General features: G+C 41.2%; 1 protein-coding gene across 1 annotated transcript in view; it reads right to left on the bottom strand.

The window, feature by feature from the left end:
* Nucleotides 1-12,252, bottom strand: part of LOC139745709 (uncharacterized) — a 509,563-nt gene that overhangs the window by 410,785 nt on the left and 86,526 nt on the right. The window lies entirely within an intron of this gene.

Consider the following 12,252-nt stretch of genomic DNA (forward strand, 5'->3'; position numbering starts at 1 on the left):
CTGCTCTCTCAACCACGCTCTTTTTATTTCCACACATCTCTCTTACCCTTACGTTACTTACTCGATCAAACCACCTCACACCACACATTGTCCTCAAACATCTCATTTCCAGCACATCCATCCTCCTGCGCACAACTCTATCCACAGCCCACGCCTCGCAACCATACAACATTGTTGGAACTACTATTCCTTCAAACATACCCATTTTTGCTTTCCGGGATAATGTTCTCGACTTCCACACATTTTTCAAGGCTCCCAAAATTTTCGCCCCCTCCCCCACCCTATGATCCACTTCCGCTTCCATGGTTCCATCCGCTGACAGATCCACTCCCAGATATCTAAAACACTTCACTTCCTCCAGCCTCTCACCATTCAAACTCACCTCCCAATTGACTTGACCCTCAACCCTACTGTATATATATATATATATGATAGGTTGACTCAATTTTGAGGAAGACTTATTCAGTATGGAAAATTATGGTGATTGTTTTTCTCATTGCTGATCAGTTTAATACGATTTCATAATTACATGTTAAACATTTGTATGAAACCATTGGTGGAAAAAACAGGTTTATCAAACATTAGTTATTTTAATTATGGCAACTTAAGTGATGTTGGTAACAAAAATAATGTAATATTTGCTGTAACTACAAACAGAGGTTGAGAGTTGTATATTAACAAGCACATGGTTTACATCTTATCATTAAGATTTTCTCTAAAATGATGTTTTTTTTAGTTTATATGTTATTTCATTGGTGTAAGTTTATATAATTGGTATTAACATTCCTGTTTATCAATAAATGTTCCAACTGTAAACCTACATTTATTTTCTCTCCTAAAAAGGGAGGAGAGTGAGTGGTTCCAAGTGAAGGTTAGTCTGCAGCAGGAGTGTGTGGTGTCACCATGGCTGTTTAAATTGTTTATTGATTGGGTGGTGAGGTAGGTAAATGCAACAGCCTTGGAGAAAGGGGTAATTATGTAACCTGTAGGGGATGGAGGGACCTGGAAAAAAAGTCATTTGTTGTTTGCCAATGACACAGCACTGGTGGTAGATTCAAGGGAGAAACTGCAGGAGTTGGTGACTGAGTCTGGGAGACTATGCAAAAGAGGGAAGTTGAGAGTAAATGTGAATAAAAGCAAGGTTTAGCAAGGTAGAAGGACAGGTAGGTTGGGGTGCGAGTTTGAACAGAAAAAAATTGGAGGAAGTGAGGTGTTTTAAATACCTGGGAGTGGACACATCAGCAAAGGAACTTAAGAGTAGAAGTGAGTCACTGGGTATATGAGGGGCAAAGGTTTGGGAGCACTGACAAATGTGTGGAAAGACTTCAGTACCTGGGAGTGCAAAAATGGGTATGTTTGAAGTTATAGTAGTCCCAACAATGATGTATGGATGTGAGGCATGGGCTATAGATGAGGATTTGTAGAGGAGGGTGTAAGTGTTGGAAATGAAATATGTTCAGGACAACATCTGGTGTGAGGTGGTTTGATCGATTGAGTAATAAAAGAGAGAGAGAAATTTGGTAATACAAAGTGTGGTTAAGACAACTGAAATGGGTGAGCTGGAATGGTTTGGACATAGGGAGAGGCTGACAAAGAGGATAAATATGTCAGAAGTGGATGGAACAAGAAGGATGACACCAAACTGGGGATAGATGGTTAGAGTGAAAAAGATTTTTAATTATCAGGGTCTGAACATACAAGGACACATCTCTCTTACCCTTTCATTACTTACTCGATCAAACCACCTCACACCACATATTGTCCTCAAAAATCTGAGTTCCAGTATATCCACCCTCCTCCGCACAACTCTATCTATAGCCCATGCCTCACAAGCATATAACATTGTTGGAACCACTATTCCTTCAAACATACCCATTATTGCTTTCCGAGATAACATTCTCGACTTCCACACATATTTCAACACTCCCAGAACTTTCGCCCCCTCCCCCACCCTATGATTCACTTCCCCTTCCACAGTTACATCTGCTGCCAAATCCACTCCCAGGTATCTAAAACACTTCACTTCCTCCAGTTTTTCTCCATTCAAACTTACCTCCCAATTGACTTGTCCCTCAACCCTACCATACCCAATAACCTTGCTCTTATTCACATTTACTCTCAGCTTTCTTCTTTCACACACTTTACCAAACTCAGTCACCAGCTTCTGCAGTTTCTCACATGAATCAGCCCCCAGCACTTTATCATCAGCGAACAACAACTGACTCGCTTCCCAAGCTCTCTCATCCACAACAGACTGCATACTTGCCCCTCTTTCCAAAACTCTTGCATTCACCTCCCTAACAACTCTATCCATAAACAAATTAAACAACCATGGAAACATCACGCACCCCTGCCGCAAACCAACATTCACTGAGAACCAATCACTTTCCTGTCTTCCTACACGTACACATGCCTTACATCCTCAATAAAAACTTTTCACTGCCTCTAACAACTTGCCTCCCACACCATATATTCTTAATACCTTCCACACAGCATCTCAATCAACTATGTCATATGCCTTCTCCAGATCTATAAATGCTACATACAAATCCATTTGCTTTTCTAAGAATTTCTCATATACATTTTTCAAAGCAAACACCTGATCCACACATCCTCTACCACTTCTGAAACCACACTGCTCTTCCCCAATCTGATGCTCTGTACATGCCTTCACCCTCTCAATCAATAACCTCCCATATAATTTCCCAGGAATACTCAACAAACTCATACCTCTGTAATTTGAGCACTCACTCTTATCCCCTTTGCCTTTGTACAATGGCACTATGCAAGCATTCCACCAGTCCTCAGGCACCTCAACATGAGTCATACATACATTAAATAACCTTACCAACCAGTCAACAATACAGTTACCCCCTTTTCTAATAAATTCCACTGCAATACCATCCAAACCCACTGCCTTGCCGGCTTTCATCTTCCGCAAAGCTTTTACTACCTCTTCTCTGTTTACCAAATCATTCTCCCTAACCATCTCACTTTGCACACCACCTCGACCAAAACACAATATATCTGCCACTCTATCATCAAACATTCAACAAACCTTCAAAATACTCACTCCATCTCCTCACATCACCTTGTTATCACCTTCCCCTTAGCCCCCTTCACTGACGTTCCCATTTGTTCCCTTGTCTTACGCACTTTATTTACCTCCTTCCAAACCATCTTTTTATTCTCCCTAAAATCTAATGATACTCTCTCACCCCAACTCTCATTTGCCCTCTTTTTTGCCTCTTACACCTTTCTCTTGACCTCCTGCCTCTTTCTTTTATACATTTCCCAGTCATTTGCATTATTTCCCAGCAAAAATCGTCCAAATGCCTCTCTCTTCTCTTTCACTAATAATCTTACTTTTTCATCCCACCACTCACTACTCTTTCTAATATGCCCACCTCCCACGCTTCTCATGCCACAAGCATCTTTTGCACAAGCCATCACTGCTTCCCTAAATACATCCCATTCCTCCCCTACTCCCCTTATGTCCTTTGTTCTCACCTTTTTCCATTCTGTACTCAGTCTCTCCTGGTACTTCCTCACACAAGTCTCCTTCCCAAGCTCACTTACTCTTGCCACTCTCTTCACCCCAGCATTCTCTCTTCTTTTCTGAAAACTTCTACAAATCTTACCCTTCGCCTCCACAAGATAATGATCAGACATCCTTCCAGTTGCACCTCTCAGCACATTAACATCCAAAAGTCTCTCTTTTGCACGCCTATCAATTTAAACATAATCAAGCAACGCTCTCTAGCCATCTCACTCACAACAATGGGTCTAAATCTAAGAAATCTAGAAATTTATATTAAAAAAGAGAAGAGTTCTTTTGATGCTCAGTTGTAGACAAATAATATATATTGCCATAAATTGAGTTCATGCAAAGACACTAAGAATGTTCAAACGCAGATGAATATATGAAAGCATAATAAAGGTTTGGTGTAACGAGGAGCTGTCTCCGTGGGCTATCAAAACCTATAACAATATCCTCTCATATCTAGGTATCATAAATGCATTTTGAAACATACTATACAGTGCTATACTGAAGTGATTTCATCATGTAGAGATATTAGCAGGGGTAAAATAATCTAAGATTTACAACCAAAATTTTTGTTAATGAACAGGAAAGACAACACCAAATATATATAAATCTGGACCAAAGGAATGTCAAAATATAAAAGAACTATACACATCACTCTAAAGATCACTAAAAAAGTAATCTCAATAATAATGTAGGGTAATGGATACAAAATTCAGCAGAACTGACAAATATTTGTCAAAACATCTTTAATTTTTCTTACATTCATAACAAGTGTTACACTGTCTTTCTTAACAATAACACATCAGTCAAGTTAACCCTTGTCAAATCACAAGAAATAACCATTACTTCTCAATATCATCAAGTATATAACGAAAATGATAGCATGAAAATAAGTAATGATTACCAAAGCAATAATTCTACATGCAGTACCTGTTTGTTTCTCAAAAATAAGACAATTTATATACAAGTAATGAAAGGGTAAGAGAGATGTGTGGTAATAGAAAGCGTGTGGTTGAGAGAGCAGAAGAGGGTGTTTTGAAATGGTTTGGTCACATGGAGAGAATGAGAGAGGAAAGATTGTCAAATAGGATATATGTGTCAGAGGTGGAAGGAACGAAGAGAAGTGAGAGACCAAAATGGAGGTGGAAAGATGGAGTGAAAAAGATTTTGAGCGATCTGGGCCTGAACAGGCAGGAGGGTGAGACGCATGCAAGGAATAGAATAAATTGGAACAATGTGGTATATCGGGGTCAACATGCTGTCAATGGATTGAACCAGAGCATGTGAAGTGTCTGGGGTAAACCATGGAAAGTTTTGTGGGGCCTGGATGTGGAAAGGGAGGTGTGGTTTCGGTGCATTGTACATGACAGCTAGAGATTGAGTGTGAACGAATGTGGCCTTTGTTGTTTTTTCCTAGCACTGCCTTGCATGCATGTGGGGGGAAGGGGTTGTCATTTCATGTGTGGTGGGGTGGCAACGGGAACGAATAAAGGCAGCAAGTATGAATTATGTGCACGTGTATATATGTGTATGTCTGTGTAGGTACATATATGTATACGGTGAAATGTATAGGTATGTATATGTGCGTGTGTGGACGTGTAAGTGCATGTGTATGTGGGTGGGTTGGGCCAGTCTTTCGTCTCTTTCCTTGCGCTACCTCGCTGCTAACGTGGGAGACAGCGACAAAGTATAATGAAAAAAAATACTATATACATATATGAAAAGCAAATGGATTTGTATGTAGCATTTATGGATCTGGAGAAGGCATATGATAGAGTTGATAGAGATGCTCTGTGGAAGGTATTAAGAATATATGGTGTGGGAGGCAAGTTGTTAGAAGCAGTGAAAAGTTTTTATCGAGGATGTAAGGCATGTGTACGTGTAGGAAGAGAGGAAAGTGATTGGTTCTCAGTGAATGTAGGTTTGCGGCAGGGGTGTGTGATGTCTCCATGGTTGTTTAATTTGTTTATGGATGGGGTTGTTAGGGAGGTAAATGCAAGAGTCCTGGAAAGAGGGGCAAGTATGAAGTCTGTTGGGGATGAGAGAGCTTGGGAAGTGAGTCAGTTGTTGTTCGCTGATGATACAGCGCTGGTGGCTGATTCAATGTGAGAAACTGCAGAAGCTGGTGACTGAGTTTGGTAAAGTGTGTGGAAGAAGAAAGTTAAGAGTAAATGTGAATAAGAGCAAGGTTATTAGGTACAGTAGGGGTGAGGGTCAAGTCAATTGGGAGGTGAGTTTGAATGGAGAAAAACTGGAGGAAGTGAAGTGTTTTAGATATCTGGGAGTGGATCTGTCAGCGGATGGAACCATGGAAGCGGAAGTGGATCATAGGGTGGGGGAGGGGGCGAAAATTTTAGGAGCCTTGAAAAATGTGTGGAAGTCGAGAACATTATCTCGGAAAGCAAAAATGGGTATGTTTGAAGGAATAGTGGTTCCAACAATGTTGTATGGTTGCGAGGCGTGGGCTATGGATAGAGATGTGCGCAGGAGGATGGATGTGCTGGAAATGAGATGTTTGAGGACAATGTGTGGTGTGAGGTGGTTTGAGCGAGTGAGTAACGTAAGGGTAAGAGAGATGTGTGGAAATAAAAAAGAGCGTGGTTGAGAGAGCAGAAGAGGGTGTTTTGAAATGGTTTGGGCACATGGAGAGAATGAGTGAGGAAAGATTGACCAAGAGGATATATGTGTCGGAGGTGGAGGGAACGAGGAGAAGAGGGAGACCAAATTGGAGGTGGAAAGATGGAGTCTTTTATGCATATTCACCATTTCCTGCGTTAGCAAGGCAGCGCCAAGAAAAGAGGACCAAGTCTAAGAGGGAAAATCCTCACTTTAGCCCCCTTCTCTGTTCCTTCTTTTGGAAAAGTAAAAAATGGGAGGGGAGGATTTCCAGCCCCCTGCTCCCAAAGCAAAAAAAAAAAAAAAAAAAATATATATATATATATATATATATATATATATATATATATATATATATATATATATATATATATATATATATATATTTTGCTTTGTCACTGTCTCCTGCGTTTGCGAGGTAGCGCAAGGAAACAGACGAAAAAAATGGCCCAACCCACCCCCATACACATGTATATACATACACGTCCACACACGCAAATATACATACCTACACAGCTTTCCATGGTTTACCCCAGACGCTTCACATGCCCTGATTTCAATCCACTGACAGCACGTCAACCCCGGTATACCACATCGATCCAATCCACTCTATTCCTTGCCCTCCTTTCACCCTCCTCCATGTTCAGGACCCGATCACACAAAATCTTTTTCACTCCATCTTTCCACCTCCAATTTGGTCTCCCACTTCTCCTCGTTCCCTCCACCTCCGACACATATATCCTCTTGGTCAATCTTTCCTCACTCATTCTCTCCATGTGCCCAAACCATTTCAAAACACCCTCTTCTGCTCTCTCAACCACGCTCTTTTTATTTCCACACATCTCTCTTACCCTTACGTTACTTACTCGATCAAACCACCTCACACTACACATTGTCCTCAAACATCTCATTTCCAGCACATCCACCCTCCTGCGCACAACTCTATCTATAGCCCACGCCTCGCAACCATACAACATTGTTGGAACCACTATTCCTTCAAACATACCCATTTTTGCTTTCCGAGATAATGTTCTCGACTTCCACACATTCTTCAAGGCTCCCAGGATTTTTGCCCCCTCCCCCACCCTATGATCCACTTCCGCTTCCATGGTTCCATCCGCTGCCAGATCCACTCCCAGATATCTAAAACACTTTACTTCCTCCAGTTTTTCTCCATTCAAACTTACCTCCCAATTGACTTGACCCTCAACCCTACTGTACCTAATAACCTTGCTCTTATTCACATTTACTCTTAACTTTCTTCTTTCACACACTTTACCAAACTCAGTCACCAGCTTCTGCAGTTTCTCACATGAATCAGCCACCAGCGCTGTATCATCAGCGAACAACTGACTCACTTCCCAAGCTCTCTCATCCACAACAGACTTCATACTTGCCCCTCTTTCCAAAACTCTTGCATTCACCTCCCTAACAACCCCATCCATAAACAAATTAAACAACCATGGAGACATCACACACCCCTGCCGCAAACCTGCATTCACCGAGAACCAATCACTTTCCTCTCTTCCTACACGTACACATGCCTTACATCCTCGATAAAAACTTTTCACTGCTTCTAACAACTTGCCTCCCACACCATATATTCTTAATACCTTCCACAGAGCATCTCTATCAACTCTATCATATGCCTTCTCCAGATCCATAAATGCTACATACAAATCCATTTCCATTTCTAAGTATTTCTCACATACATTCTTCAAAGCAAACACCTGATCCACACATACTCTACCACTTCTGAAACCACATTGCTCTTCCCCAATCTGATGCTCTGTACATGCCTTCACCCTCTCAATCAATACCCTCCCATATAATTTACCAAGAATACTCAACAAACTTATACCTCTGAAATTTGAGCACTCACTCTTATCCCCTTTGCCTTTGTACAATAGCACTATGCACGCATTTCGCCAATCCTCAGGCACCTAACCATGAGTCATACATACATTAAATAACCTTACCAACCAGTCAATAATACAGTCACCCCTTTTTTTAATAAATTCCACTGCAATACCATCCAAACCTGCTGCCTTGCTGGCTTTCATCTTTCGCAAAGCTTTTATTACCTCTTCTCTGTTTACCAAATCATTTTCCCTAACCCTCTCACTTTGCACACCACCTCAACCAAAACACCCTATATCTGCCACTCAAACACATTCAACAAACCTTGAAAATACTCACTCCATCTCCTTCTCACATCATCACTACTTGTTATCACCTCCCCATGTGCGCCCTTCACTGAAGTTCCCATTTGCTCCCTTGTCTTACACACTTTATTTACCTCCGTCCAGAACATCTTTTTATTCTCCCTAAAATTTAATGATACTCTCTCACCCCAACTCTCATTTGCCCTCTTTTTCACCTCTTGCACCTTTCTCTTGACCTCCTGTCTCTTTCTTTTATACATCTCCCACTCAATTGCATTTTTTCCCTGCAAAAATAATCCAAATGCCTCCCTCTTCTCTTTCACTAATAATCTTACTTCTTCATCCCACCATTCACTACCCTTTCTAATCAACCCACCTCCCACTCTTCTCATGCCACAAGCATCTTTTGCGCAATCCATCACTGATTCCCTAAATACATCCCATTCCTCCCCCACTCCCCTTACTTCCATTGTTCTCACCTTTTTCCATTCTGTACTCAGTCTCTCCTGGTACTTCCTCACACAAGTCTCCTTCCCAAGCTCACTTACTCTCACCACCCTCTTCACCCCAACATTCACTCTTCTATTCTGAAAACCCATACAAATCTTCACCTTAGCCTCCACAAGATAATGATCAGACAACCCTCCAGTTGCACCTCTCAGCAAATTAACATCCAAAAGTCTCTCTTTCGCGCGCCTGTCAATTAACACGTAATCCAATAACGCTCTCTGGCCATCTCTCTTACTTACATATGTATACTTATGTATATCTCGCTTTTTAAACCAGGTATTCCCAATCACCAGTCCTTTTTCAGCACATACATCTACAAGCTCTTCACCATTTCCATTTACAACACTGAACACCCTATGTATACCAATTATTCCCTCAACTGCCACATTACTCACCTTTGCATTCAAATCACCCATCACTATAACCCGGTCTCGTGCATCAAAACCACTAACACACTCATTCAGCTGCTCCCAAAACACTTGCCTCTCATGATCTTTCTTCTCATGCCCAGGTGCATATGCACCAATAATCACCCATCTCTCTCCATCAACTTTCAGTTTTACCCATATTAATCGAGAATTTACTTTCTTACATTCTATCACATACTACCACAACTCCTGTTTCAGGAGTACTGCTACTCCTTCCCTCGCTCTTGTCCTCTCACTAACCCCTGACTTTACTCCCAAGACATTCCCAAACCACTCTTCACCTTTACCCTTGAGCTTCGTTTCACTCAGAGCCAAAACATCCAGGTTCCTTTCCTCAAACATACTACCTATCTCTCCTTTTTTCTCATCTTGGTTACATCCACACACATTTAGACACCCCAATCTGAGCCTTCGAGGAGGATGAGCACTCCTCGCGTGACTCCTTCTTCTGTTTTCCATTTTAGAAAGTTAAAAAATACAAGGAGGGGAGGATTTCTGGCCCCCCGCTCCCGTCCCCTCTAGTCGCCTTCTACAACACGCGAGGAATGCGTGGGAAGTATTCTTTCACCCCTATCCCCAGGGATAATATATATATATATATATATATATATATATATATACATATATATATACATACACATACACACGCACATATACACACACACAGACACATATACATATATATATTATATGAAAAATGTAAGAAATAATTTAGAAAACTGAAACTTCTAGCTTGAAATGAAATGAGAAAATGAATGTCACATAATGGTTCAACCTCTATATATATATATATATATATATATATATATATATATATATATATATATATATATATATATATATTTTAACTTTCTAAAAGGGGAAACACAAGAAGGAGTCACGCGAGGAGTGCTCATCCTCCTCGAAGGCTCAGATTGGGGCGTCTAAATGTGTGTGGATGTAACCAAGATGAGAAAAAAGGAGAGATAGGTAGTATGTTTGAGGAAAGGAACCTGGATGTTTTGGCTCTGAGTGAAACGAAGCTCAAGGGTAAAGGGGAAGAGTGGTTTGGGAATGTCTTGGGATAAAGTCAGGGGTTAGTGAGAGGACAAGAGCAAGGGAAGGAGTAGCACTGCTCCTGAATCAGGAGTTGTGGGAGTACGTGATAGAGTGTAAGAAAGTAAATTCTAGATTGATATGGGTAAAACTGAAAGTTGATGGAGAGAGATGGGTGATTATTGGTGCATATGCACCTGGGCATGAGAAGAAAGATCATGAGAGGCAAGTGTTTTGGGAGCAGCTGAATGAGTGTGTTAGTGGTTTTGATGCAAAAGACCGGGTTATAGTGATGGGTGATTTGAATGCAAAGGTGAGTAATGTGGCAGTTGAGGGAATAATTGGTATACATGGAGTGTTCAGTGTTGTAAATGGAAATGGTGAAGAGATTGTAGATTTACGTGCTGAAAAAGGACTGGTGATTGGGAATACCTGGTTTAAAAAGCGAGATATACATAAGTATAAGTATGTAAGTAGGAGAGATGGCCAGAGAGTGTTATTAGAATACGTGTTAATTGATAGACGCACGAAAGAGAGACTTTTGGATGTTAATGTGCTGAGAGGTGCAACTGGAGGGATGTCTGATCATTATCTTGTGGAGGCGAGGGTGAAGATTTGTGGGGGGTTTTCAGAAAAGAAGAGAGAATGTTGGGGTGAAGAGAGTGGTGAGAGTAAGTGAGCTTGGGAAGGAGACTTGTGTGAGTAAGTACCAGGAGAGACTGAGTACAGAATGGAAAAAGGTGAGAACGAAGGAGGTAAGGGGAGTGGGGGAGGAATGGGATGTATTTAGGGAAGCAGTGATGGTTTGCGCAAAAGATGCTTGTGGCATGAGAAGCGTGGGAGGTGGGTTGATTAGAAAAGGTAGTGAGTGGTGGGATGAAGAAGTAAGATTATTAGTGAAAGAGAAGAGAGAAGCATTTGGACGATTTTTGCAGGGAAAAAATGCAAATGAGTGGGAGATGTATATAATAAAGAGGCAGGAGGTCAAGAGAAAGGTGCAAGAGGTGAAAAAGAGGGCAAATGAGAGTTGAGGTGAGAGAGTATCATTAAATTTCAGGGAGAATAAAAAGATGTTTTGGAAGGAGGTAAATAAAGTGCGTAAGACAAGGGAGCAAATGGGAACTTCAGTGAAGGGGGCTAATGGGGAGGTGATAACAAGTAGTGGTGATGTGAGAAGGAGATGGAGTGAGTATTTTGAAGGTTTGTTGAATGTGTTTGATGATAGAGTGGCAGATATAGGGTGTTTTGGTCGAGGTGGTGTGCAGAGTGAGAGGGTTGGGGAAAATGATTTGGTAAATAGAGAATAGGTAGTAAAAGCTTTACGGAAGATGAAAGCCGGCAAGGCAGCAGGTTTTAGGGTTTGAGTTTTGAGTTTTAGGGAGAATAAAAATATGTTTTGGAAGGAGGTAAATAAAGTACATAAGACAAGGGAACGAATGAGAACATCAGTGAAGGGGGCTAATGGGCAGGTGATAATAAGTAGTGGTGATGTGAGAAGGAGATGAAGAGTATTCTGAAGGTTCTTTGAATGTGTATGATGAATGAGTGGCAAATATAGGGTGTTTTGGTCGAGGTCGTGTGCAAAGTGAGAGGGTTAGGGAGAATGATTTGGTAAACAGAGAACAGGTAGTAAAATCTTTGCGGAAGATGAAAGGCAGCAAGGCAGCGGGTTTGGATGGTATTGCAGTGGAATTTATTAAAAAGGGGGTTGACCGTATTGTTGACTGGCTGGTAAGATTATTTAATGTATGTATGACTCATGGTGAGGTGCCTGAGGACTGGCGGAATGCTTGCATAGTGCCACTGTACAAAGGCAAAGGGGATAAGAGTGAGTGCTCAAATTACAGAGGTATAAGTTTGTTGAGTATTCCTGGGAAATTATATGGGAGGGTATTGATTGAGAGGGTGAAGGCATGTACAAAGCATCAGATTAGGGAAGAGCAGTGTGGTT

Source organism: Panulirus ornatus, chromosome 62 (genome assembly GCF_036320965.1).
Source record: "Panulirus ornatus isolate Po-2019 chromosome 62, ASM3632096v1, whole genome shotgun sequence".
Lineage (NCBI taxonomy): Eukaryota > Metazoa > Arthropoda > Malacostraca > Decapoda > Palinuridae > Panulirus > Panulirus ornatus.